The sequence below is a fragment of the Aethalodelphis obliquidens genome, unplaced genomic scaffold (genome assembly GCF_003676395.1).
Source record: "Aethalodelphis obliquidens isolate GAN/ISIS:26980383/991018 unplaced genomic scaffold, ASM367639v1 scaffold16, whole genome shotgun sequence".
Classification (NCBI taxonomy): domain Eukaryota; kingdom Metazoa; phylum Chordata; class Mammalia; order Artiodactyla; family Delphinidae; genus Aethalodelphis; species Aethalodelphis obliquidens.
This window is the reverse complement of record NW_020837960.1, coordinates 31,817,452-31,842,825: the sequence shown is the minus strand read 5'-3', so window position 1 is coordinate 31,842,825 and position 25,374 is coordinate 31,817,452. Positions and strand designations below refer to the sequence as shown.

Sequence of the window (25,374 nt, the reverse complement as noted above, 5' to 3'; positions counted from 1 at the left end):
GACTCAAATGTTACAGCTAAAAGAAACCTTCCTTTATAACCCGAACATCCCGCAAGATTCTCATCTCAGAATAAATAACCGTAATCATGCCGAGTGTCTCCCTCCAGAGTAAACCTAGATCCTTTCAATAATGTGTATCACTACAGACATGACAACGCGTTGTATCGAGTCTTCTGAAGAGCGCAAACTAGATTCCCCGTCCTGCAAATTGCTTTTTCCACCTAATAATCTGTCAGTAAATAGTCTTAAATTTCATGCCAGTACCCCAATCTTTCTAACTGTTGCACAGTACTCCACAGTTAGGACGAATCAGCGTATTTAACTCCTCCTTTCTTGATAGATGTTAAGATGATGTCCAATTTGTAGTATTTAAAAATAAGACAGTACTTGCCTCTTCATGTCCATGTGACTCTTTTCCTAGGGCAGGTAATAAGGAGTGGAAGGGTTGAAACACAGGATTTAAATCTTAATATACGCTGAACAATGGCTCCATCCATTTAAGTGCTTGTATTGGTTTAAAATTTCACTGGAAGTACATCCTTCGCAAAATTAGAACCACAATATATTCATTGTTTAAGACATATAACATATGTCTCCCATATAACATATATGTCTCCCATATAACAAAATTCTATGAACATTTTTCTATGTCTTTAAGTGTGCTTTTAAAAGACAATTTTTAATGGAGGCTTATTATTCCATTTCATTTGATGTATTATAATGGCTTTTATCAATTTCTCTACTGTTGGATATTTCAGATGTATCCAATTGCAGCTATAAATCTTTGTATGCATTTAGAATGATTTCCTCATGCTGTCTTCTTTGAAGTTAATAGTGGACCAAAGAGGATGGACATAAGATGTTTAAAGCATCTTATACCAGTTGCCAGATTGGTCTCCAGAAAGACTTCACCAGCTGACATTCCCACCAGCAGGAGGTGGGGATAACCACGTTCATTTTTAGATGAGCCGGAATTCAGCTGTTCTGCCGGACGTACTACGTATGAGGAAGCCATGGAGGACTTTGTGAAGGTACCAAACCCCCCCACCATGGAAGGACCTCACACAACGATGTGAGGCAATGCCACAGAATGGGTAAGAACACGCCAGCTGTGTTCAAGCCCCGGCTCCCCACCTACCACTGTGGGTCCCGGTAACACCTCTTGTCTTCAGGCATCAGCGTCCTCGAATGTAGAATGGGATGATGACAGAGCCTGTGTGCATAAAGCTTTTTGCACAGCACCTGGCCCAGCTCTCCCATAAGTATTAGCCAGACATCATTACATCGTTGCCAACTATTCGCCTAGAGCAGCTACTGCTCCCCAGAGGCCCTTGCGGGGAGAGGGGAGGTGGTGACATGTGTCAGCCCAGAAGCAGCTGCCTCGGGTCACCGGTGACGTGACTCAGGGAATCCTCTGCCACAACGCCGGGCAAATGTTGGTATAACCTCACCGTGGACACATGTGTGGAAGGTGGAAGGGGTGGCCTGGGGACACTCGGTCCCACTCGGTGACACACGAACAGCTACAGCATCCGAGGAGCCCAAGAGAAGCCTGGCGCGAGGCAGTCCCCCTCCATACCCGGGCCGGGCGTCCCCCCGGCCTCAGCCTCCTCCACATCATTCATCCTTTTAGCAAACCTTGTTTCCGTCCCCATTGTGGACTGAATGTCCGTGTCCCCACTGAGTTCAGACGCTGGAGCCCTGTCCCCAGTGTGATGGTGCCAGGAGGTGGGGTCTTTGGGAGGGGACTAGGGCACCAGTGGGGAGCCTCACGGCGGGGTTAGTGCCCTTGTTGGAAGAGACAGGAGAGATGATCTCTGCATCACGTGAGGACACAGCATGCAGGCGGCTGTCCACAAACCTGGAGGAGGGCCCTCACCAGGAACCCACCACGCTGGCGCCTTGATCTCAGACTCCAGCCTCCAGAACCGCGAGGAATCAGTGTCTTGATTAAGCTGCTCAGTCTGTGGTCCCTGGTATAGCAGCAGAGCTGGCTAAGACATGCCCTTCTAGTGCCAAGACTTGCACTGGGCCCCGGGGATGGAGGGATGGGGACGGCCCCTCCCCAGGGGAGTGCAGGTCCCCCAGTAGAGGGAGGCACACAGACACGCAGTGACAGTGCACGTTTGTAACTGGGTGTGTCCACCCAGGGCTGGGGAAGAGGACAGAGAGGGTGAAAATGATTGCCTGGGGGGCTCCGTGTCAATTAACTGGTATTCTCAAGAGAAGCTTGTGCACAAAATAGTACTCAAATGTGATTTTCATATTAAAAATTAATATTTATTTTATTAAAGTTATACATTTAAAGTTTTCCTTTAGCTCTTAATCCAATTCACAAATCTTATTATCTTATAAAAACATAGCATGATTCTAGTGAATTTTAGCAATCTCTACTAAGGAAACTTAGACAACTTAATTAGAATGCCATAAATCATTCAAACTTATTAATAAATGTAAAATCTTCAACTTACTTTTATTTATTTATTTATTTAACATCTTTTATTTGGAGTATAATTGCTTCACAATACTGTGTTAGTTTCTGCTTTATAACAAAGTGAATCAGCTATAAATATACATATATCCCCATATCTCCTCCCTCTTGCGTCTCCCTCCCACCCTCCTTCTCCCACCCCTCTAGGTGGTCACAAAGCACCGAGCTGATCTCCCTGTGCTATGCAGCTGCTTCCCACTAGCTATTTTACATTTGGTAGTGTATATATGTCCATGCCACTCTCTCACTTCGTCCCAGCTTACCCTTCCCCCTCCCCGTGTCCTCAAGTCCATTCTCTACATCTGCGTCTTTATTCCTGTCCTGCCCCTAGGTTCATCAGAACCTTGTTTTTGTTTTTTTTTTTTTTGGATTCCATATCTATGTGTTAGCATATGGTATTTGTTCTCTTTCTGACTTACTTCACTCTGTATGACAGACTCTATGTCCATAGGGTGGCCCATTCTTAGACCAACTAAGGACCTGCGAGCTGTGGTCCTACTCAAAAGATGGGCTGAGCCCATCAGCGTAGGAATTTGGAACTGGGAGACAGAGGAAGCCAGTGAGTGATGAAATTGAGATGAACATGTGTGAGGTATGAGAGAAGCTAAGGAGGGCAGTGTGGACCATGTGCAGACTGGATTGTGAGACAGCAAAGGCTGTGCTTCGGGAGAGGAAGTGTGGAGTGGAGAGAGGAAAACAGGAAGCAGGTGCAGGAAGAGGTAGATTTCCCTCAACAGGGAAACCAGGAGCCCGAGGAAGGAGCCTTACGCTTGGCGATTTTCCAGATTCAGTTTCCAGGAGATCCCTCTGTCTCTGATTCTCATGAGGCTCCTGAAACCTACTTAAAGCCCCTTTCATCTGAGCCAGGTCAATGTTACTGACAACCAGAAGAGTCACTGACTCAAACAATTTAAGTCTGAATTGACACTTTTTATTGACTATTATAAAATATTTCCCCAAGCTTTATCTATGCTTTAAATACATAGTTTTTAATGGCTAAATAATATTTCGTAGTATGGATACATTGTATAAGAAATCTGAATACAACAAAGTTGATTACTGTTAATGCTATCAAAATGAATCCCAGGGTATTGAGAAATCTAAGACCTATGGTTGCCCAGATGATCCAGGAAGAGCTCCAGTATTCAAGAATCCTTTTACCCACCAGACGTGGCAACACACACACACCAGAACTGACTGTGGAGAAATCTAGCATGCCTTCAAAAACTTCCTTGAGTGCTGTTTTCCTAACTGAACCCATTACAAATATTTTTATGAGGGCACAGTGGCTATTTTCCAGCTACCCCCCGCCTTTGTAACTCATGTCATAGCTCTGCCTGGTCTTAGCCGTGGGACAAGGAAATCCAGGAAAAAGGCCCCCATGAAGTCCAGGTGAGCAGATTAGACGCACAGAAACAACACTTACGCCTAAACCCTAAATCTGCCTTTTCTTTCTAATAGATCTACTAGATGGAAAGAACATAAAATGCCATGGTTGTTCTTTACAGGGAAAGCAGAAATGGCATCAGCTACCTCGGGCAAAGTGTGAGGAATGTGGGCTCCATCCCGTTTCTAAATAGAATATCAAGTGCTGCACTTGTGGGGTTGGAGATTGGGAAAATAATCTATCACCTTTCCCTCATGCAAATTTCACCTGCATGGTAACCTGAAAGTTCTCCTGTAGCTCCTCTTTCCCAGTTTAACAGGACAGTTAGTTTTTCCAGCTGAGCTTCTCCAAAACCCCTAAATTCACGCCAATCCTCCCACAAAATTCCACCCACCCAGTATTATCAAATACACATGAGAGAGAAAAGCCACAGGATAATTCAAGCAGCAGGAGCATCTCTGAACTTCTTTGAGTGCTTTGCCTTATCTTTTTCCAATGATGGAGCTAAACCACCTACGAGGTAAGGGACAATGTTCCAGCTCTTATTTAGCGTTATTTAGGAATGACTGTGGCCCCCTTAGGTCAAAGGTTACTTCTGAGAAACTGTGAGATAAAGTGTGTAAAAGATGAAGGTTATTTAACAGATAAAATGCTGTATTTTACAGATGAAACCCTCTTTTGCTGGAGGGTCGAGTAAACCAAAAGTTCTGGTGAACAGACTGAACTATGACAGACGTGGGTTCCAGCCTGATCTTCTTGACCCTGGGCTAGTCCCTCACCACTCTGTGTTTGCTTTCTTCGTTTATAATGTGGTTTTACTGATGTATTGCCTCCTTCATCCAGGTTCAATGTATTCTGTATCAGTAACACCTCCCTCACTAAGTTAATGAGAAGATTAAGAGAAGTTTGTGACGTGTCTGCACTAAAAGTGGTCTTAATGGGGAAAAAAAAGGTCACTTTCCCAGGGGCCTTACTGAGGGTTTAGTCCCTCTCCCTGCTACTCCCCTAGTTTAATTTCTGCCTCAGATGTATCTCATTTGGCCTTTACATTTTGGCCAGCACAGTGTTGGTAAATAACTTAAATACTTTTTTAAAATTGTCAACATTTAGAAGTTGGAATATGTCACTTTCAATCCAGGTTTCTGGCTTCTCTCGACCAGTGGGAGATCTGAGGACACATGACCCATGTTCTCAAATGACCATCGGTCCACAGTCAGCCCCGGCTGGCAGGGGTGCTCCTCTGGAAGGGGTCGGGTTGGCTTCGCTTCACGAAGGGAAACCAGAAGTATGTCTGCACACTCCACCTTGGGACGTGGAGGGGACCTCATTCATGGAGGGCCAGGGACTCCGCCTTTGTCACTTACTTCCTACCTCACAGCAAACCTCACGATTAAACCAGGCTCACAACGGAGGAAACGGGAGCTAGCAGAGGTCAGGTACCGCCCCCATCCACGCCCACCTAGCGGAGCGCAGAGGTGGAGTCCACACCTGTCCCACCTAGACCCAGGTCCTGAGGTCAGTGGGGTTGTTACCAACCCTTTGAGTCGGGTCCCAGCAAGTGTCCTCCCGCCAATAGAACGAAGCTCAGTTCGGTTCAGATGCAAAGGAAAGTTTCATTCTTTGACCAAAGACCTGGGAGGTGGGAGCCTGCTCTGCTGGGGCTCCTTTATGGGGTCTCAGCCACGGGGCAGGGGCGGGGTTCTCGCGGGGCGGGGTTCTCGCGGGGCGGGCGCAGGCGCAGGCGCAGCTGGGCTGCTCACACGCCAGGTCCCGTGCCTGGGGCAGCCTCTCTGCGCACGGCCCACCGCTGCCGCCATCTTGGACTGAGTGTCGGTGTGGCGTCTGCACGCTGCCAGCCGAGCGCTGGGAGCTCTAACCCGACGTGTTAGGTCGATGCTTCTGTGCGCGGCCCTGAGCGGAGATGTCAGCGCAGCCATTTTGCCCCAGGAACCCCGGTGTGAGATGGCGGGGTGCACGCGACCCCCTGTGAGCCAGTGACACTAGACTCAGCACAAAGGAAAAGGAAAAAAGGTTAGACTTGACTTTATTACCAGATTCCGTCTTTGTTTCTCCGGAATTGTGAGTGGCCTTTGCCGGTGACAAACCCTTGCTCTACCCGCTGCCCTGTTCCGCACCGTCGAGGTCAGGACGCGGGCGGCGTCCTGACTCGGGTGGAGGAGCCGAGCTGCTCCTCAGCCCCCGCGAGGCTTGCGCGGGCGCCCCGGGGCCTCGGCCCCGACCGTCCACATCCCTGGACGACCCCCATTTGTCTGACCTCTTGGAGACAGAGGACCCCAGGCAGGTTAAGATACGTGCCCGAGCATCGGCAAGAGAATACGGGCACCGGCGAAATCCTCCTGACAGGGCAGGGCTGCGGGTCTTCGGCCCCGACCCCGAGGCTCACCGCCGGGCTCAGCGTCCCTGGTCGCACGGTCATGGTTTTCCGGAGGAGAAGCTCCAGGTCAGAGAGAGGGTCCCGCGGGCGGTCAGGGGGCCGTGGCCCCAGGTCGTGTCTGTGGAGGCTGGGGCTCGGGGCCCCTTCCCTCGAGTGTGATGCACCCACGGAGTGACCCCTGCCACTTGGGGGCCGATGGGTGGTCAGGGCCACCAAGCGGGGTGCGTCCACTTAGGGGCACAGTTCGGGGAACACAGTGTGGCCCGCGTTCATTCACTGCCCCCGCGACCTCCTAGGTCTCCAGCAATGCTTCGCTGTGGGGCTTTGTCGAGCTCTCCTTCTGTGGAGACCGGGGGACGATTGGATGGACCTGGCCTTGGAGGTGTGAGAGGTTGTTGCCAAGTTACTGGTTCCAGCGCCGCCCTGTTGGCAGTTGTGTCCACGTTGTTGTTTCCCTTTATCACCGCTGCACCCCCTTTGGTGACCCCTACAGTGAATCACTGCTGCCTTTATGGGAAACTGCACTGCTTGTAAGTGCTTCAGTATCCTTAAGCCATGTTTCACCTGTTTATATTCTGCAGTAAGCGTCCCTCTTTCCTTCCAAATAGACCGTGTGTGTGTGTGTGTGTGTGTGTGTGTGTGTGTGTGTGTGTGTGTGTCTCGGATGGCATACGCATACTAGAATCTGTGTAAACTTTCAAGATCTTCCGTGTCCCGAGCTCTAAGGCTCAGGTGAGGGCTATCAGCTCCGCCTTTTGGGCAGAAGTCCCTGGGAAGGCTTCGTGTGTCTATCACTTGGGTCTGGGAGGTCACCGCGTGTCCCCCCAGCCTTTTTCTCTCCCTCATAAAACTGCTCCTCTCTGGACCATTCCTCTTTGGGGTTTGGGCGACACTCACTTCCTACCTCGGGGCAACTGGAATCGATCGTGTCTGTGGTTTCTGTACAGTCGTGCTCCAGGGGCCCCGTTTCTGTGTGTAGCTGGGTAGCAGGGTTTAGCGTGTGACAGGTTTTTGTGGTGGCCATTGGGTTGTCTAAAAGCACAGCCTGCGCTTGCATCCACCCTTCAGGGGATAGCCACTGTGTTCCCTTAGGACTTAACAAAGCCGGGACCTGGTGTGGGGTCCATATAGTGATTGGATTTGCTCCAGGGAGGTCGACTTGCTCTGTCCGGGGAGGTTTGTCCCCAGCCATTAACATCATCCTCTTGTGCCCTTTGTCTATGGGGACACCACTCTCCAGCTTGCCTCCCATTAGGTGGACAGCAGCCCCCAATTTATGTGAGATATCTGAGATATCTCTTCTCAGCAGCGGTACAGGACATCCGGGGACATACTGGAAGGAATGGGTGAGCGTGTGTTGGTCCAGTTTACATTCTAGTGGCTCTAAGAATGCCCGTTCTTGGGCCTTCCCTGATACCCCGATAATATTACAATCTTGGGACCCAGTTTGCCTGAACTGGTGATCAGAACCAAGTAAGTAGCATCAGTGTCAACTAAGAATTCGACAGGCTTTCCCCCCACGGCCAGTGTTGGCCGGGGTTCCGGGGGGTTCAGGTGGTGCGCCAGCTTAGGAGTCCCCAGCCCCGTCATTCTTCGTCTCTGTGGACCATCTGCCTTCGACGGCTGTGGCCGGGATCTGCCATTTCTGTCCCCCTTCGGGGGCGGCAGGGTCATTCTCCCTTCCAGTGTCCCTCATTTACATATGGTGGACTGACTGGGTCCTAGTTTCCTTGGCTTGAGGCCCCTCCGCGGGGGCCGGGGTCACTTGCTGGAGTCGAGCGTCTCCATGGGCAGGTAGTCCGGATTCCTGGGCTGACCGGCTGACACTGGAGGCCAGCAGCCAGTAGGTGGGCTTGCCTCCGGGCCTCTTTACTCTCTGACTTTTCTTCCTTTATATCTCGGTTATTAAACACCCAGTAGGCAACCTGGATCAGACAGGAGATTGGGGTATCTGGTCCTATTTCCAGCCTCTGACGTTTATGCCTAAAGTCAGGGGCAGTTTGGGAAATGAAATATGACCTCAGGATTGCATTCCTTCCAGTGGCTCAAGGTCAGTGGTGGTACAGATTCGAAGGCATTCCGGGGGTGCTCTAGGAATGCCAAGGGGTTTTCCATTGGCTCCTGACTGATTTCCTTTATCTTATTCCAGTTGACAGGTTCTTGCCTGCTGCCTGGACTCCCTTTAGGACCATATCTTTATAATAGGTCAGCCTCAATCTTCTCCCCTCTTTCCCATTGTCTCCGTGGTCCCAGTCGGGTTCCTTATCCGGGACCACTTGATTCCCCGTCTGAAAATAGCATGACCTGCGTTGTTTCTCTTCCCTGTGGCTGCTTCCTCTCAGGCTTTTGAAAAGACCACGGCCTTTTCTTCCCCTTTAGGAGTACATTAAGGAGGCCCTGGATGTCGCCCCAGGTGCTGGGGATTGCCAGAATTCGTTACCGACCCTTTTGAGTCCACCCACAGTGAGGGTCCTCCTGCCGGTGTCGTTAGAGCCAACAGAATGAGACCGAGTTTGGTTCAGAAGCAAAGGAAAGTTTTATTCTTTGATCAGAGAACGGGGAGGTGATGCACAATGTTGTGTTAGTTTCTGCAGTACAGCAAAGGGACCCACTTATATCAATACATACACATACATTCTTTTTCATATTCTTTTCCATTATGCTTTATCACAGGATACTGAATACAGTTCCCTGTGCTCTGCAGTAGGACCTTGTTGTTTATCCACTCTCTATATAATAGTTTGCCTCTGCTAATCCCAAATTCCCACTTCAATCAATCAGTTAATCAATAAAAATAAATAAAACCAAAAAAATGGAGAGGCTAGAGCTCCTGCTGTCGAGCACATGCTTCCCCAACAGGCAGAGGAGGGGCTGCATTATAGGGTCTCAGCAGCTGGGAGGGGGTGAGGTTCTCCCGGGGCGGGCACAGGTGCAGCTGGGCTGCTCCCGCTCCAGGTCCAGGGCAGGGAACACAGCCTTTCTGCACCAGGCCCACCGCCGCCCTGTTGGATTGACTGTCACAGGTGGGGCTTCTGCACCTGGCCCTGGAGTGCTGGGAAACACGCATCTGATGTGAGTTTAGTGCGAGGCCTCTGCACACGGCCCCTTGTGAGCCAGTGACACTAGACTCAGCACAAAGGAAAAGGAAAGGTTAGGCTTGATTTCATTACGCACACTCTTATCTTTATCTCCTGGGGTCGTTTGCGGCCTTTGCCGTGACAGGCCAACCTGGGAGACGGGGACTAGATGAAAAGGCCATCCAGCTGCGCTGGGTGTGGCCTGGGGGCTCCTCTGGTGCGGGCTCCACTGACAGGCAAGCTGATTCTCAGGGGGCTTCACACTGGCAGCTGCTTGGCAAGAACTGAAAACGCCCCACATCCTGTTGTCCAAGCAAAAGGGACTCAGTTTGGGGCTGGTCCTCCCATGCTGGCGAGCCCGGCCACCAGTCTGTCTGGCGACTCGGTGCTGTCTGGATTAGTCCGTGTGTCTGTACTGATGTTGGAGGCGTCTGTACTGATATCCACCATCCCAGGCCCACATTTCCCCAGAGGCCGGGGCACCACCAACCTTGGCGACTCTACTTCCAACCACGGGGGGGCGCAGTGGCATCACTAAAAAGATTCCCACGACAAAGCTGCTAGGACACAAGGTTTGGGGAAAAGACTCATGGTTGTGGTGTTTTGTTTTTTGTTTGTTTGTTTTTATGATAAATTGTTCTAATACAATCTCAAATGCAGTTGTTCAAAACAGAACCTGTTCCAATCCCCTCATTTTGCAAATGAGAAAACGAAGGCCAGAAAGCTCCAGGGCCTCAGCCTCCCAAGGTGCACAGGAAGTTGGCGGCCACCTACCCTGCAGGCTTCTCCAGAGGATGCAGCATGACCCAGCCAGGGTCTGGGGCTGGGCGAAGGCCATGCACAGCTCGAAGGACACAGGGAGGCTCGACGACAGCAGCCCCACTGTGTGCCATGGAGAACTGCCCAGGAAACCTCAGCATCGTTTCCAGATTGGAGGAAGTCGTAATGTAATGGGAAAATCAAGGAGTGCACAGCACAGGAAGAGTGGATGATGGAAGCATGTGGAGCCCCGAAGGGCTTCACTGGCTGCAGCTGCACCTGTAGGGCCAGCAGTCACCCTCGACCTCCTGGCTGCCATGTTTGCACGGAGAGCTCCTTCCCTCCACGCAGAGTTGACGAGCTCTGTCTGTTCTTGAGTGTCTGATGAAGAATCCAATTGAAATGATTATTAGGACAGGCCAAAGCAGGACAGCGCTGCCCACTGAAGACCCTGCACGCCGTGGGCAGCTAACGCAGGAGGCTGTTGAAGGGAGCCTACCAATGGATGGAGCCTAAGGACTGATTATCTGGGCTGATGCATCTCTAGCATTCAGACAAATCCCCATTTAAAATTTTTATTTTATTTACACTTTTGCTGCATTTAGTCATGATCATTCTAAATTAATTGCTGTGGTCTGTGTAATTTTATTAACTATCTTTTCTTACATATACCTTGTGTACCTTTCCAGGGTAATGCAGTAAATAAAGAGGAAAAGAACTTGAGAGACTGAAGCACTCAGAATGAGTCATTTCCTGGTTATCAGACCTAATCCTGTACTAGCGTGGATGCTGTATCCATGGTTAACCTCATGAGGAGGCAAGCTATTCACCTCTCATTTCTTTAAAGATGTGCAGTCCATTTCTTGTAGAGGCAAATATCCTAAAAAAAATTAAGCTAGACAACAAAAGATAGTTATGCTTTATCATTTCTATAAATTCTGCCCTTCTCCAAAAATTGTCTTGATAAAATTTACCCAGAAAAACATATGATACCATATTTATAGAACATTCCATCCAAAAACAGCAGAATACACTTTCTTCTCAAGTGCGCATGGAACGTTCACCAGAATAGATAGTATCCTGGGTCACAAATCAAGCCTTGGTAAATTTAAGAAAATCAAAATCATATCAAGTATCTTTTCTGACCACAACGCTATGAGACTAGGTATCAGTTACAGGAAAAAAATCTGTAAAAAATACAAACACATGGAGGCTATACAATACACTACTTAATAACCAAGAGATCACTGAAGAAATCAAAGAGGAAATCAAAAAATGCCTAGAAACAAATGACAATGAAAACACAACGACCCAAAACCTATGAGATGCAGCAAAAGCAGTTCTAAGAGGGAAGTTTATAGCAATACAATCCTACCTTAAGAAACAAGAAACATCTCAAATAATCAACCTAACCTTACACCTAAAGAAATTAGAGAAAGAAGGACAAAAAACCCCCGAAGTTAGCAGAAGGAAAGAAATCATAAAGATCAAATCAGAAATAAATGAAAAAGAAATGAAGGAAACGATAGCAAAGATCAATGAAACTAAAAGCTGGTTCTTTGAGAAGATAAACAAAATTGATAAACCATTAGCCAGACTCATCAAGAAAAAAAAGGAGAAGACTCAAATCAATAGAATTAGAAACAAAAAAGGAGAAGTAACAAGTGACACTGCAGAAATACAAAGGATCATGAGAGATTACTACAAGGAACTCTATGCCAATAAAGTGGACAGCCTGGAAGAAATGGACAAAGTTTTAGAAAAGCACAACCTTCTGAGACTGAACCAGGAAGAAATAGAAAATATGAACAGACCAATCACAAGCACTGAAATTGAAACTGTGATTAAAAATCTTCCAACAAACAAAAGCCCAGGACCAGGTGGCTTCACAGGTGAATTCTATCAAACATTTAGAGAAGAGCTAACACCTATCCTTCTCAAACTCTTCCAAAATATAGCAGAGGGAGGGACACTCCCAAATTCATTCTACGAGGCCACCATCACCTTGATACCAAAACCAGACAAAGATGTCACAAAGAAAGAAAACTACAGACCAATATCACTGATGAACATAGATGCAAACATCCTCAACAAAATACTAGCAAACAGAATCCAACAGCACATTAAAAGGGTCATGCACCATGATCAAGTGGGGTTTATCCCAGGAATGCAAGGATTCTTCGATATGTGCAAATCAATCAATGTGATACACCATATTAACAAATTGAAGGAGAAAAACCATATGATCATCTCAATAGATGCAGAGAAAGCTTTTGACAAAATTCAGCACCCATTTATGATAAAAACCCTCCAGAAAGTAGGCATAGAAGGAACTTACCTCAACATAATAAAGGCCATATATGACAAACCCACAGCCAACATCATCCTCAGTGGTGAAAAACTGAAAACATTTACACTAAGATCAGGAACAAGGCAAAGTTGCCTATGCTCACCACTATTATTCAACATAGTTTTGGAAGTTTTAGCCACAGCAATCAGAGAAGAAAAAGAAATAAAAGGAATACAAATCGGAAAAGAAGAAGTAAAGCTCTCACTGTTGCAGATGACATGATACTATACATAGAGAATCTTAAAGATGCTACCAGAAAACTACTAGAGCTAATCAATGAATTTGGTAAAGTAGCAGGACACAAAATTAATGCACGGAAATCTCTGGCATTCCTATACACTAATGATGAAAAATCTGAAAGAGAAATTAAGGAAACACTCCCATTTACCATTGCAACGAAAATAAAATACATAGGAATAAAACTACCTAAGGAGACAAAAGACCTGTATGCAGAAAATTATAAGACACTAATGAAAGAAATTAAAGGTGATACAAATAGATGGAGAGATATACCATGTTCTTGGATTGGAAGAATCAACATTGTGAAAATGACTCTACTACCCAAAGCAATCTACAGATTCAATGCAATCCCTATCAAACTACCAATGGCATTTTTCACAGAACTAGAACAAAAAATTTCACAATTTGTATGGAAACACAAAAGACCCCAAATAGCCAAAGCAATCTTGAGAAAGAAAAATGGAGCTGGAGGAATCAGGCTCCCTGACTTCAGACTATACTACAAAGCTACAGTAATCAAGACAGTACAGTACTGGCACAAAAACAGAAATATAGATCAATGGAACAGGATAGAAAGCCCAGAGATGAACCCACGCACATATGGTCACCTTATGTTTGAAAGGAGGCAAGAGTATACAATGGAGAAAAGACAGCCTCTTCAATAAGTGGTGCTGGGAAAAGTGGACAGCCACATGTAAAAGAATGAAGTTAGAATACTCCCTAACACCATACAGGAAAATAAACTCAAAATGGATTAAAGACCTAAATGTAAGGCCAGACACTATCCAACTCTTAGAGGAAAACATAGGCAGAACACTCTGTGACATAAATCACAGCAAGATCCTTTTTGACCCAGCTCCTAGAGAAATGGAAATAAAAACAAAAATAAACAAATGGGACCTAATGAAACTTAAAAGCTTTTGCACAGCAAAGGAAAACATAAACAAGATGAAAAGACAGCCCTCAGAATGGGAGAAAGTATTTGCAAATGAAGCAACTGACAAAGGATTAATCTCCAAAATTTGCAAGCAGCTTATGCATCTCAATATCAAAAAAACAAACAACCCAACCCAAAAATGGGCAGAAGACCTAAACAGACATTCTTCCAAAGAAGATATACAGATTGCCAACAAACACGTGAAAGAATGCTCAACATCATTAATCATTAGAGGAATGCAAATCAAAACTACAATGTGATATCATCTCACACCGGTCAGAATGGCCATCATCAAAAAATCTACAAAAAATAAATGCTGGAGAGGGTGTGGAGAAAAGGGCACCCTCTTGCACTGTTGGTGGGAATGTAAATTGATGCAGCCACTATGGAGAACAGTATGGAGGTTCCTTAAAGAACTAAAAATAGCACTACCATACAACCCAGCAATCCCACTACTGGGCATATACCTTGAGGAAACCATAATTCAAAAAGAGACATGCACCACAATGTTCATTGCAGCTCTATTTACAATAGGCAGGACATGGAAGCAACCTAAGTGTCCATCGACAGATGAATGGATTAAGAAGTTGTGGCACATATATACAATGGAATATTACTCAGCCATAAAAAGAAACGAAATTGAGTTATTTGTAGTGAGGTGGATGGACCTAGAGTCTGTCATACAGAGTGAAGTAAATCAGAAAGAGAAAGACAAATACCGTATGCTAACACATACATATGGAATCTAAATTTAAAAAAAAATGTCATGAAGAACCCAGGGGCAAGACAGGAATAAAAATGCAGACCTAGTAGAGAATGGACTTGACACTGGGAGGGGGTAGGGTTAGCTGGGACAAAGTGAGAGAGTGGTAGTGTATATATGGACATATATACACTACCAAATGTTAAATAGATAGCTAGTGGGAAGCAGTCGCATAGCACAGGGAGATCAGCTCGGTGCTTTGTGACCAGATAGAAGGGTGGGATAGGGAAGGTGGGAGGGAGACTAAAGAGGAAGGAGATATGGGGATATATGTATATGTATAACTGATTCACTTTGTTATAAAGCAGAAACTAACATTGTGAAGCAATTATATTCCAATAAAAATGTTTAAAAAAAAGTATGATAGACCTAATAAAAGAAGAATGAGATGGGAGCTAAGGATCAAGAGGAAAAGATACAGTAAATACAGTAATGCTAACATGTAACATAATTTCTGTAACTGAGTATGAAACATGACTCTGAGCTTCCTGGAGGCCAAGGCAAAAGTGGAAATGAGAACTATGTAATAACAGCAGCAGACAGAAAACATGATTTTTTTTAAAATTATTCTTCCTTGAAACCAAATCTAAAAATAATTGGTGTATGTAAGTATTCATACGATGGCTTTAAGTGAAGAAATGATGGACAATATCCTCCATAAGAGTTTTTGCACAAATAGAAGGCGGTAAGAATTGATATTCCAGCACAACCAGTAAAGTTAATCCTGAGAGTGGCTGGGCCAGCCTAAGTGAACTTGTGAAGAAAAACTCAGAATTCCAGCAAATGGAGGCATGGAATTAAGGTGGCTGTTTCTTCTACATCCTTGTGCCTGGAGCCAGGTATGAATGCTGAAGACAGCTTGTTCCCATATAAACTCAGATGGGATTGGTCAAAACAGAGTCTTGCAAGAATTCAGCATCTCTAATTTGAAATTATAAATGCTTCTCCTGGGCCGTGTGTCTGGCCCCTTGGCAGGCACTGGGGCACCCATGCCAGGCTGTCTAAGCGCGTCCACTGGCAGCTCCGGGAACCAACAGGGGACATCTCAGCGGTACATGTGTGACACTGCTTTATTTCATCATTTCATCTCTGGATTGAATTTTGAGCAGATGTGCATTGCTTTCTTTTTTTAAGGTAAAAAGCAATGCAAAATGCTGTGGTTTTGAAGTTACGTGAGCCCTTGAAAAGTATCAGCTTTGTTCGGCTTCGGGGTTTGTTTTTTCCTATACTCTAAGTTTCTCTTCTTGGCAGCAAAATATCTAATTGAAAACTCAGCACGCCCACTGACTCCCCGCTCCTTCAAAAAAGAAAATCTGTGGAAAGTGTTCACTAACTGAGAGAAGTTTTCAGTTTGGTTCCCTTTTTAAATGATAGTCATTTACTTAATCTTCTAAGCATTTGTAATAAATTAATCAATTAACACCCGTGTATCAGTTTCTAATGTGTCTAATATTGCCCTGAGCTACAAAAAAAAAGATAATTTCTTCTATTCTCACAAATATCACAATCTTGTTGGAGAGGAGAAACTGAGACATGTGATACAGTTAGAGGACTAGTAAGTACGAATATGTGTCAGATCCCCAAGTGCAAGTTCAGCGAAGGAGGGACCATGGTGGGAAGGGGTGGTCCGGGAAGGATTCAGGGTCTTTACCCGTGCAATCATTCCTCATGCCTGAGAGAATGAGAAATATCTGAGAGCCCTGCTGCTCTCGGCCCTTCTCCAATCTGACAAGTATTTATCCAGATCCAAATCTCTCCCCAAGTTTCACTGTGGCTCCTTGTAAGAACAGGAAAATCCTGCCCATGAATCATACACTGGGAACTGCACAGAACCCGGTCGGCTCTGAGCTTATCAGCTCACGCTGGGATTCCTGAGCACAGGCTTGCGTTCCCGCTCTCAATCCTCCCTTGGCGACCTTCCACTCCAGCATCATCTTTTGTGCAGAGAACCAGGCACGTTTCTCATCAGCATCAATCTTGCTCCCAGCCAGGTATGTAGACGAGCACCAGGATGTGAATCTGTCAGAGGGATTCCAGCCCAGCCTTCTCTCACAGCTGGGACGCTGGCCGAGTCATGGGTACAACCTGATCAGACGTGAAGCTGACAGGTACATTCTTTATCATTATGGTCCTGTTTGAACTTTCGCCTCATCAAAAATGTAACAACCAACGAAAGAAGAAATCCCTACTTCTTTCTTAGTGTATTTTTATTTTTTCAAAATTTTATGACCACTGTTGAGGAAAGGAGTAAGGTTTGGAATTACCGAAACAACATGTTGATGGCAGCAGGGTGCCAGCTTCCTCAGTTCCCCCATCCCACTGAGACCCCTTGACGAGCCAGGGGACAGAGACTGGGCAGCAGCGGAGGTGAAATTTACTAGGTAGGACCTTGGGTTCAACGGACAGATCTGCTGCAGTCCTATCAGCCCTCTTGGGAATTATAACGCATTTCAACTTTGTACATTTCACATACTTCAAATATGAGCGCTCAGGACTGACAATAACGGGCCCTCATTCGCTCAGCAGACCTTTATTTCACACTGACGGTGGCCTGGTTATGGGCAGTGTGGTGAGGATGTTAACAAATGGTCCTGCCCTTTGGGTGGTCACTGTTCTATAGGGCATCTCTGAAAGCAAGAAGGAAGGAAGGTCCCAGAGGGGTGGCCTTTGAACTAAATCGGTCTTTCAAAATAAGTTGGTCAATAGAGTTGGACAGAGGGAAAGAGAGTTTTGGAAGATGGACCTTTCAGAGAAAGCAATTAACTTGAACCAAGGCATGGGCACCAAAAAGCCAGAGCATTTGCAGAATTTCAGAATTTCATACTGGGTAGAAGGAGCACGAGAGGGGCTTTGAAAAGTACGGCTGGAGAGGTAATGAGAGTCCAGATCTCATGGCGCACAAAGGGCCTCTTATGCTACCCAAAGGAATTTGGATTTTTTTTTTCTTTAGGCATAAGGAAGCCATTGAAGGTTTTTGAACAGGCAGCAAAGTAATCAGATTTACTCTTTGGGAATAAGAACTCCTGATTAGTTAATGAGCTCGTATTTCTTTTCTTTCATGTTAACCATTGTTTTATTTGTTGCTCTTTAGACTCTGTTACCGATCGAAATAACAAAATGACTGGAGTTAAGAGGCTATGCCACTCAACCTTCCGAAGTCTCAGTTTCATCTGTGTTTAAAGTAGTGGTTATATTATCTGCTTTGCCTCACTAAGTTTGATGTAAGAGCGAAGTAAGATGAAGGCAGAGCAACTGGCTTGTGGTACCGTTGTCACTGGTGTGCCTGTTGGTTGGACTCTGTCAGTTAGCTGGTACCAAGCAGGTTACAGATGAATCAGTGTTTACTTTCAATGGGGAAAGGATAGTCTTTTCAACAAATGATGCTGGAACAATTGGATATTCACCTGCAAAATATATATATGAACTTACTCCCTTACCCCATACCATACACAAATATTAACTCAAAGTTGGCCATAGATCTAAATGCTAAGCACTAAGTCTATAAAATTTCAAAAAGAAAACATAGAAATATAGGAGAAAATCACTGTGGCCTTGAATTACACAAACATATCTTAGCTATGACACCAAGACAAAATTCAAAAGAGAGAAATCAGTAAATTGGATTTTGTTAAAATCTAAAACATTTGCTTTTCAAAACACATCATTAAGCAAATACAAAGATAAGTCTCAGGCTGAGAAAAATACTTGCAAATCATATTATCTGATAAAGACTTGCAACTCAGAACTCCATGACTCTGGAGAGAACTTTACAACTCCATAGAAAGAAGACAATCCAATAAAAATTGGACAAAAAACTTGAACCAAAAAAATATACTATGGATAAAAAATAAGCACATGAAAGCTGCTCAGTATTATTTGTGGTTAAGCACTCACACATATTGAGTGAATGAAATATAGAGAGAGACAACTTTATAATATCAGTTGTGGCTCTTTCGGGTGAAAAAGAGAACAATGATGATGTCATTATTATCCAAGTGAGCCTCAAATGAGTTAATCCAAATAATTTACATCAAGGTAAATTTTTAATCTAAAATACTTATATATTTGAGGTAAAACTGGTAAATTTCTTCTTAAATTATTTGGATAATAGTTCAGGGCTCCCCGGTGGTGCAGTGGTTAAGAATCCACCTGCCAATGCAGGGGACATGGGTTCAAGCCCTGGTCCGGGAAGATCCCACATGCCACGGAGCAACTAAGCCTGAGTGCCACAAGTACTGAGCCTGCGCTCTAGAGCCCACGAGCCACAACTGCTGAGCCCACGCACCACAACTACTGAAGCCTAGAGCCCATGCTCTGCAACAAGAGAAACCACCACAATGAGAAGCCCGTGCACCGCAACGAAGAGTAGTCCCCGCTCAACGCAACTAGAGAAAGCCTGCATGCAGCAACGCAGACCCAACACAGCCAAAAATAAAATAAGTAACATAAATAAAAGAAAAAAAATCTTAGTTCAAAAACTGAGAGATGTTATATCATACCATTTTCTATCTTGGCTGTTAGAATTTGTGTGTGATTTGAGGATCCAAACCTCAAGTTGATCAAGTTCAGGATCATACTGAACAGGTGTATTCACCTCCCATCCCTCCTGAGAGCCCTGGGAAGTGACAGTGTAGCAGCACAAAGGGGAATAAACCCATACAGCAGAGAAAGTGAGAGGGATTTCAGTAGACAAGACATTTCAACACATGCCCAGAGGACAGAAAGCAGATGGACAGGGCAGCAAAGGAAGCTGGAGCCCAGAATATAATACTGGTGACCCTGTGGAGTCTCCCCTGTGGAGGCCTGGAGAATCTCAGGCCTCAGAAATGCGAGGTATAGTGGGCGTAAGTGAAGGAGAAGGCAGAAGAGCAGAGGGGATGATGGGCTGTGTGTCTTTGTGGCTGCTGTGTTGTCACCTCTCTTCCACCCCTTCCCCACCCCCTCCTGAGCATGTGGAAGGCCAACATTGCCACTATTAAAAATAGTGGTAAAGGAGGTGGGTTTTTTTGGTTTTTTTAATAAATTTATTTTCTTTTTTATTTATTTTTGGCTGCATTGGGTCTCTGTTGCTGTGCGCGGGCTTTCTCTAGTTGCGGCGAGTGGAGTCTACTCTTTGTTGCTGTGCGTGGGATTCTCATTGCGGTGGCTTCTCTTGTTGCAGAGCACGGGCTCTTAGGTGCATGGACTTCAGTAGTGGTGGCTCGTGGGCTCTAGATCGCAGGCTCAGTAGTTGTGGCACATGGGCTTAGTTGCCCTGTGACGTGTGGTATCTTCCCGGACCAGCGCTCGAACCCGTGTCCCCTGCATTGGCAGGCAGATTCTTAACTACTATGCCACCAGGGAAGTCCCTAAAGGAGGTTTTTGTAAAAGAGACTGTACCAGTTTACCTAGGAAGATGTAAATCTTCTGTCCTAGATGCTTCATTACAGAGACTCCTTCTGGCATCACGGAGTGGGGATTGACTAACCCAGTCGAGCCACCTGTGGTGAAGGACCAGTTCCTTTTTACAATTTTTTAATCCATTGCAGACTGTTACTTTTTAGAATACAGTGGAAATGAATTACTAGAAAAGATAAAAACGTAAAGGCAAAGACATGCCAAGTACAAGCCCAAACGTTTTATCGTTAGATCCAAGAGACACACAAGATTGCATTTCAATCAATGTAATCAGAACAAACAAAATAGGGGGAAAAGAATTATAAAAATGGTACATATTTATTGATAGTGAGCATGTAGTTTTTGTCATTCTGTGGTTGTAACTAGAGGTTGTAAAAGAAATAGTGATTGTCCACACTTTAAGCCTATAAGCATTGGATGGGCATCACATATAAAAATATTGAAAGTTTTTATTGTAAAAAGTGAGCCTGATTCTTGCTTTTAAATGTATTTAATCCACGTTGGATTATCAGCAGTACTATTCACAAAGGATAATACACACCTAAACTGTTTCCATGTGCTTTTTGCTTTATTTTTTGAAATAAAATTTACACACCCAAAAACTTTCCATTTTAAAGTGTACAATTCAGTGGTTTTTAGTATATTCACAGAGTTGTGCAACTACCTCCACTATCCAATTCCAGAACATTTTCATCCCCCCAAATGGAAACTTTATACTTGTTAGTGGTCATTTCCCAAACTCCCCCACCCCCAGCCTCTGGCAACTGCTAGTCGCCTTTCTGTCTTTATGGACTTGCCTATTATGGACATTTCATATAAATGAGGTAATACAATAAGTGGCCTTTTTTGTCTGGCTTGTCACTTAGCATCATGTTTTTAAGGTTCATCCATGGTGTGATGTGTATCAGTACTTCATTCCATTTATGGCTGCATAACATTTTGTTGTATGGAGGGATCACAATTTGTTTATCTGTTCATCTGTTAATGGACAGTTGAGTTGTTTCCACTTTTTGGCTCTTATGAACAATGTTGCTCTTAACATTAACATACAAGCTTCTGTGTCAAAATATGTTTCCAGTTCTCTTGGGTATATCCCTAGGAATGGAATTGCCAGGTTATGTAGTAACTTTCTGACTTTTTCAGAAACTACTGTTTTCCACAATGGTTGCCTGGTTTACATTCCCACCAGCAGTATATGAGGGTTTCAGTTTCTCCATATCCTCGCCAACACCTATTATTTCCCCTTTTAAGTAATAATTATTATAATGGGATGTAGCTGTGTGAAATGATAAATCATTGTAGATTTGATTTGATTTGCATTTCCCTAGTGATATTGAGCATCTTTTCGTATGTTTATTGTCCATTTTTATGTCTCCTTTGGAGGAATGTCTATTCAAATCATGTGCCCATTTTAAACCTGAATTATTTGTCATCTTCTTATTGAGTTGTAAGAAAGTTTTCATGTATTCTGGATACTAGACCCTTATCAGATACATGATTTAGAACCTCTTTTCCCATTCTATGGGTTGTCTTTTCACTCTCTTTATAGTTTCCTTTGATGCACAAAAGTTTCCGGTGTTGATGAAATTCAATTTGTCTAATTTTTTCTTTGCTTACTTGTGCTTTGGGGGTCATCTCTAAGAAACTATTGCCTAACCCAAGGTCATAAAGACTTACGTTCATGTTTTCTTCTAAAATTGTTATAGTTTTAGCTCTTGAATGTAGATATTTTATCCATTTTGACATAATGTTTAAATATGTTGTGAGGCAGGGGTCCAAATTCATTCTTTTTGCATGTGGTTAATCAGTTGTCCTGGCATCATTTGTTAAAAAGAGACTATTCTTTTCTCCATTGAATAGCCTTGGCACCCTTTCTCAAAAAAATCAGTTGACCATAAATGCATGGGTTTATTTCTGGACTCTCAGTTCTACTCACTGTTCTATGTCTATTCTTATTTCAGTGTCACCTGTGTGGATTACTGTAGCTTTGTAGTACATTTTGAAATTAGGAAGTGTGAATCCACCAAGTTTGTTCTTTTTCGAAATTGTTTTGGCTATTCTATGTCCCTGGCATTTCTGTCTGAATTTTAGGATCAACTTGTCGATTTCTGCAAACACAGTAGCAGAAATTTTGATAGTGATTGCACTGAACTGTAGATCAATTTGGGTAGCATTCCCATCCTAACAATATTAAGCCTTTCACTACACAAACATGAGATGCCTTTATATTTATTTAGATCTTCTTCAATTTCTTTCAGCAATGTTTTTTAGTTTTCATGTATATAAGTCTTGCACTTCTTTTATTAAATTTATTCCTAAGTATTTTATTCTATTTTAAATGGAATTGTTTTCTTAATTTCAATTTTGGGCTGTTCATTGTTATTGTATGACACAATTGATTTTTGTCTATGGTCTTGTATACTACATACTTCCTAAACTCATTTATTAACTCTAATAGATTTTTTGTATGTGGAATCTTCAGGGTTTTCTGTATATAAGGTCTGTCATCTGCAAATAGAGACAGTTTCACTTTTTCCTTTCCAGTCTGGATGCCTTTTATTTTATTTTCTTACCCAGTTGTCCTGGCTAGAATTTCCAGTACAATGTCTTGTTCCTGAACTTAAGGGGGAAAGTTTTCAGTCTTTCACTATTAAGTAATATGTCAGTTGTGGATTTTTTGTAGATGCACTTTATCACGTTGAGGAAGTTCCCTTCAGTACCTAGTTTGTTGAAGGGTTTTAATCATAAAAGGGTGTAATTTTGTCAAATGCTTTTTCTGAATCAATTGAGTTGATCACATGGGCTTTTTCCCTTTATTCTATTAATGTGGTGTATCACACTGATGGATTTTATATGTTGAACCACCTTGGAGAGAGAGTTCCTTAAACATCTGAAGGCAATAAACCTCTGAATCTTTGTGGGGGGCTGGGGGGCTGCATGTGCATGTGGGATAATACCTTTAACCCTCAGACAGGCAGCTTAGAGCTCTGCCTTAGCCTTCACTTCCTGCTGGCACAGAACCTCAAGGTCAACTAGAGGGGAGAGCTTTTATAATAATAAATTACACAATGATTTGAATGTGTCATCTACACGTAATATAAGTATATTATACAAGTATATATATATTTATTTGTAAATATTTATGCACCCAATATAGGAGCACCTAAATAAATAAAGCAAATATTAAGAGACCTAAAAGGAGAAATAGACAGCAATACACCTCTTTTTTTTTTTTTTTTTTTTTTACGGTACGCAGGCCTCTCACTTTTGTGGCCTCTCCTGTTGCGGAGCACAGGCTGCAGACACGCAGGCTCAGCAGCCGTGGCTCACGGGCCTAGCCGCTCCGTGGCATGTGGAATCTTCCCGGACTGGGGCATGAACCCGTGTCCCCTGCATTGGCAGGTGGACTCTCAACCACTGCGCCACCAGGGAAGCCCGCAATACACCTCTTTATACAAAGAAGCAAATTATATTATATAAACTTTGTGTGATTAATACATGCCACACATATTGGATAAACATGTATTAATGTCATGTATATTCAGTTTATTTATAATTATTTGTAAGTTATAATTTATAGATTTTTATAATTCATTTATAATACATATAATACATTAATTTATATGAACATGTACATTTTAATAATTTTATAAATTTCTTACATTTATATTTTACAAATTACCAAGCTGTCCAAGATTAAGAGCTGGGCCAACAAAATGGAAGCCTTGAGCAGCAGGTTGGCTGCTGTCCTGAGGACTACCTGGCATACCTGTAAATGCCTACAAACTGGTGAAGCAGCTGACCACAGGCTGGCAGTGCTGGAGGACCTTGTCCTGCAGGACTCAGCCACAGGTTTCACTGCCGACCTCTCAGTGCAGTGGCAGTCCTTCTCCACTGTGGAAGTCAGCAAGGCCCTGGATCCAGACATGATTTCCAAAAGGGAACTTCCAGGAGCCAAAGACCAGGCAATGCCAAGTGTGGACAACTCTTTTGGGATGGTCTATGATGAGGCTTTCTGGGGGTGCCACCATGGCAACAGTATGCCACAGCTGCTCATACCCCCTTCATAGAAGAGGACACATGGGACAGCCCACACCTCATCAGGTACTACAATGTCATGTCTGACATGGAAATTGAATTTATTAAAGATAAAAAGGCTGATGAAACATGCTGACGAGAAAGTACACTGAATTAAAGCATCCATAAAAAATATGGACGAAGGACCTGAATAGACATTTTCCCAAAGTTATACGAATGGCCAACACATCCATGAAAAGGTGCTCAATATCACTAATCACTATGGAAATGCAAATCAAACCCCACAATGAGATACTACTTCACCCTGTTAGAATGGCCATCATCAAAAAGACAAAACATAACAAATGCTGGTGTAGATGTGGAGAAAAGGGAACGCTTGTGCACTGTTGGTGGGAATGTAAATTGGTGCAGCCACTGTGGAGAACAGCATGGAGGAGATCAGATTTGTGGTCACCAGAGGCAGGGGGTGGAGGGTAGGGGAACTGGACGAAGGTGGTCAAAAGGTACATACTCCCAGTTATAAGACAAATAAGTCCTGGGGATGTGATGTACAACATGATGACTATGGTTAGCACTGCTTTATGATATATTTAAAAGTTCTGAAGAGAGTAGATCCTAAGAGGTCTCATCACACGGAAAAAATATTTTTTGTATCAATATGAGGTGATGGATGTTAACTGAATTTATTGTGGTAACCATTTCACAATATACATAAGTCAAGTGAAATATACATATGTTTTGCTGTATACCTTAAACCTATGCAATACTATATGTCAATTATATCTCAGTAAAACTAGGGGGGGAAGATAAGGAGGAGAAAGTTTACAAAACAAAGTACATTTCTTTTTTTTTTTTTTTTTAATTTTATTTATTTATTTATGGCTATGTTGGGTCTTCGTTTCTGTGCGAGGGCTTTCTCTAGTTGTGGCAAGTGGGAGCCACTCTTCATCGCGGTGCGCGGGCCTCTCACTATCGCGGCCTCTCTTGTTGCAGAGCACAGGCTCCAGACGCGCAGGCTCAGTAATTGTGGCTCACGGGCCTAGCCGCTCCGCAGCATGTGGGATCCTCCCAGACCAGAGCCCGAACCCGTGTCCCCTGCATCGGCAGGCAGACTCCCAACCACTGCACCACCAGAGAAGCCCGAAAGTACATTTCTTAAAAAAAAAAAAGAAATTAATAGTGCATTGATCTACATTCTGTCATAATTTCTTTATTGTGAGTAAAATATTTTCCTGTCCTATAGCTGAGTCATCAAAGTATACTCCTATACAAACCTTAAATGCAAAACCATATTAAACATGCCAGCTTGGGTTTCTCAGCATTGTGTTAAAATGCTACAAAATTATGTATTTGAGCATTCTGAATTTCCCTACTTGTCTCATTGTGGACCAGTAGCCAATGGTTTGCAGACCAGCACCAGTGAAGGAGCCCACCTAGGAGCTCTTCCCTGAGCAAAGCCCTCACACGTGTGAAACTCCAACTTCCTCTTCCACAGAGGGTCCTGGGAGGAAAATGGACCCATCAAACCACAGCCAGGGAA

At 44.0% G+C, this 25,374-nt stretch overlaps 1 protein-coding gene across 1 annotated transcript in view; it reads left to right on the top strand.

The window, feature by feature from the left end:
* Positions 1–16,305: 16,305 nt before the first annotated feature.
* TNFRSF19 (TNF receptor superfamily member 19) overlaps positions 16,306–25,374 on the top strand; it is a 159,207-nt gene continuing 150,138 nt past the window's right edge. The window contains exon 1 of the mRNA XM_027116691.1: positions 16,306–16,390. The gene's annotated coding sequence lies outside the window, so the exon portion shown is untranslated. The remainder of the gene's footprint in view (positions 16,391–25,374) is intronic.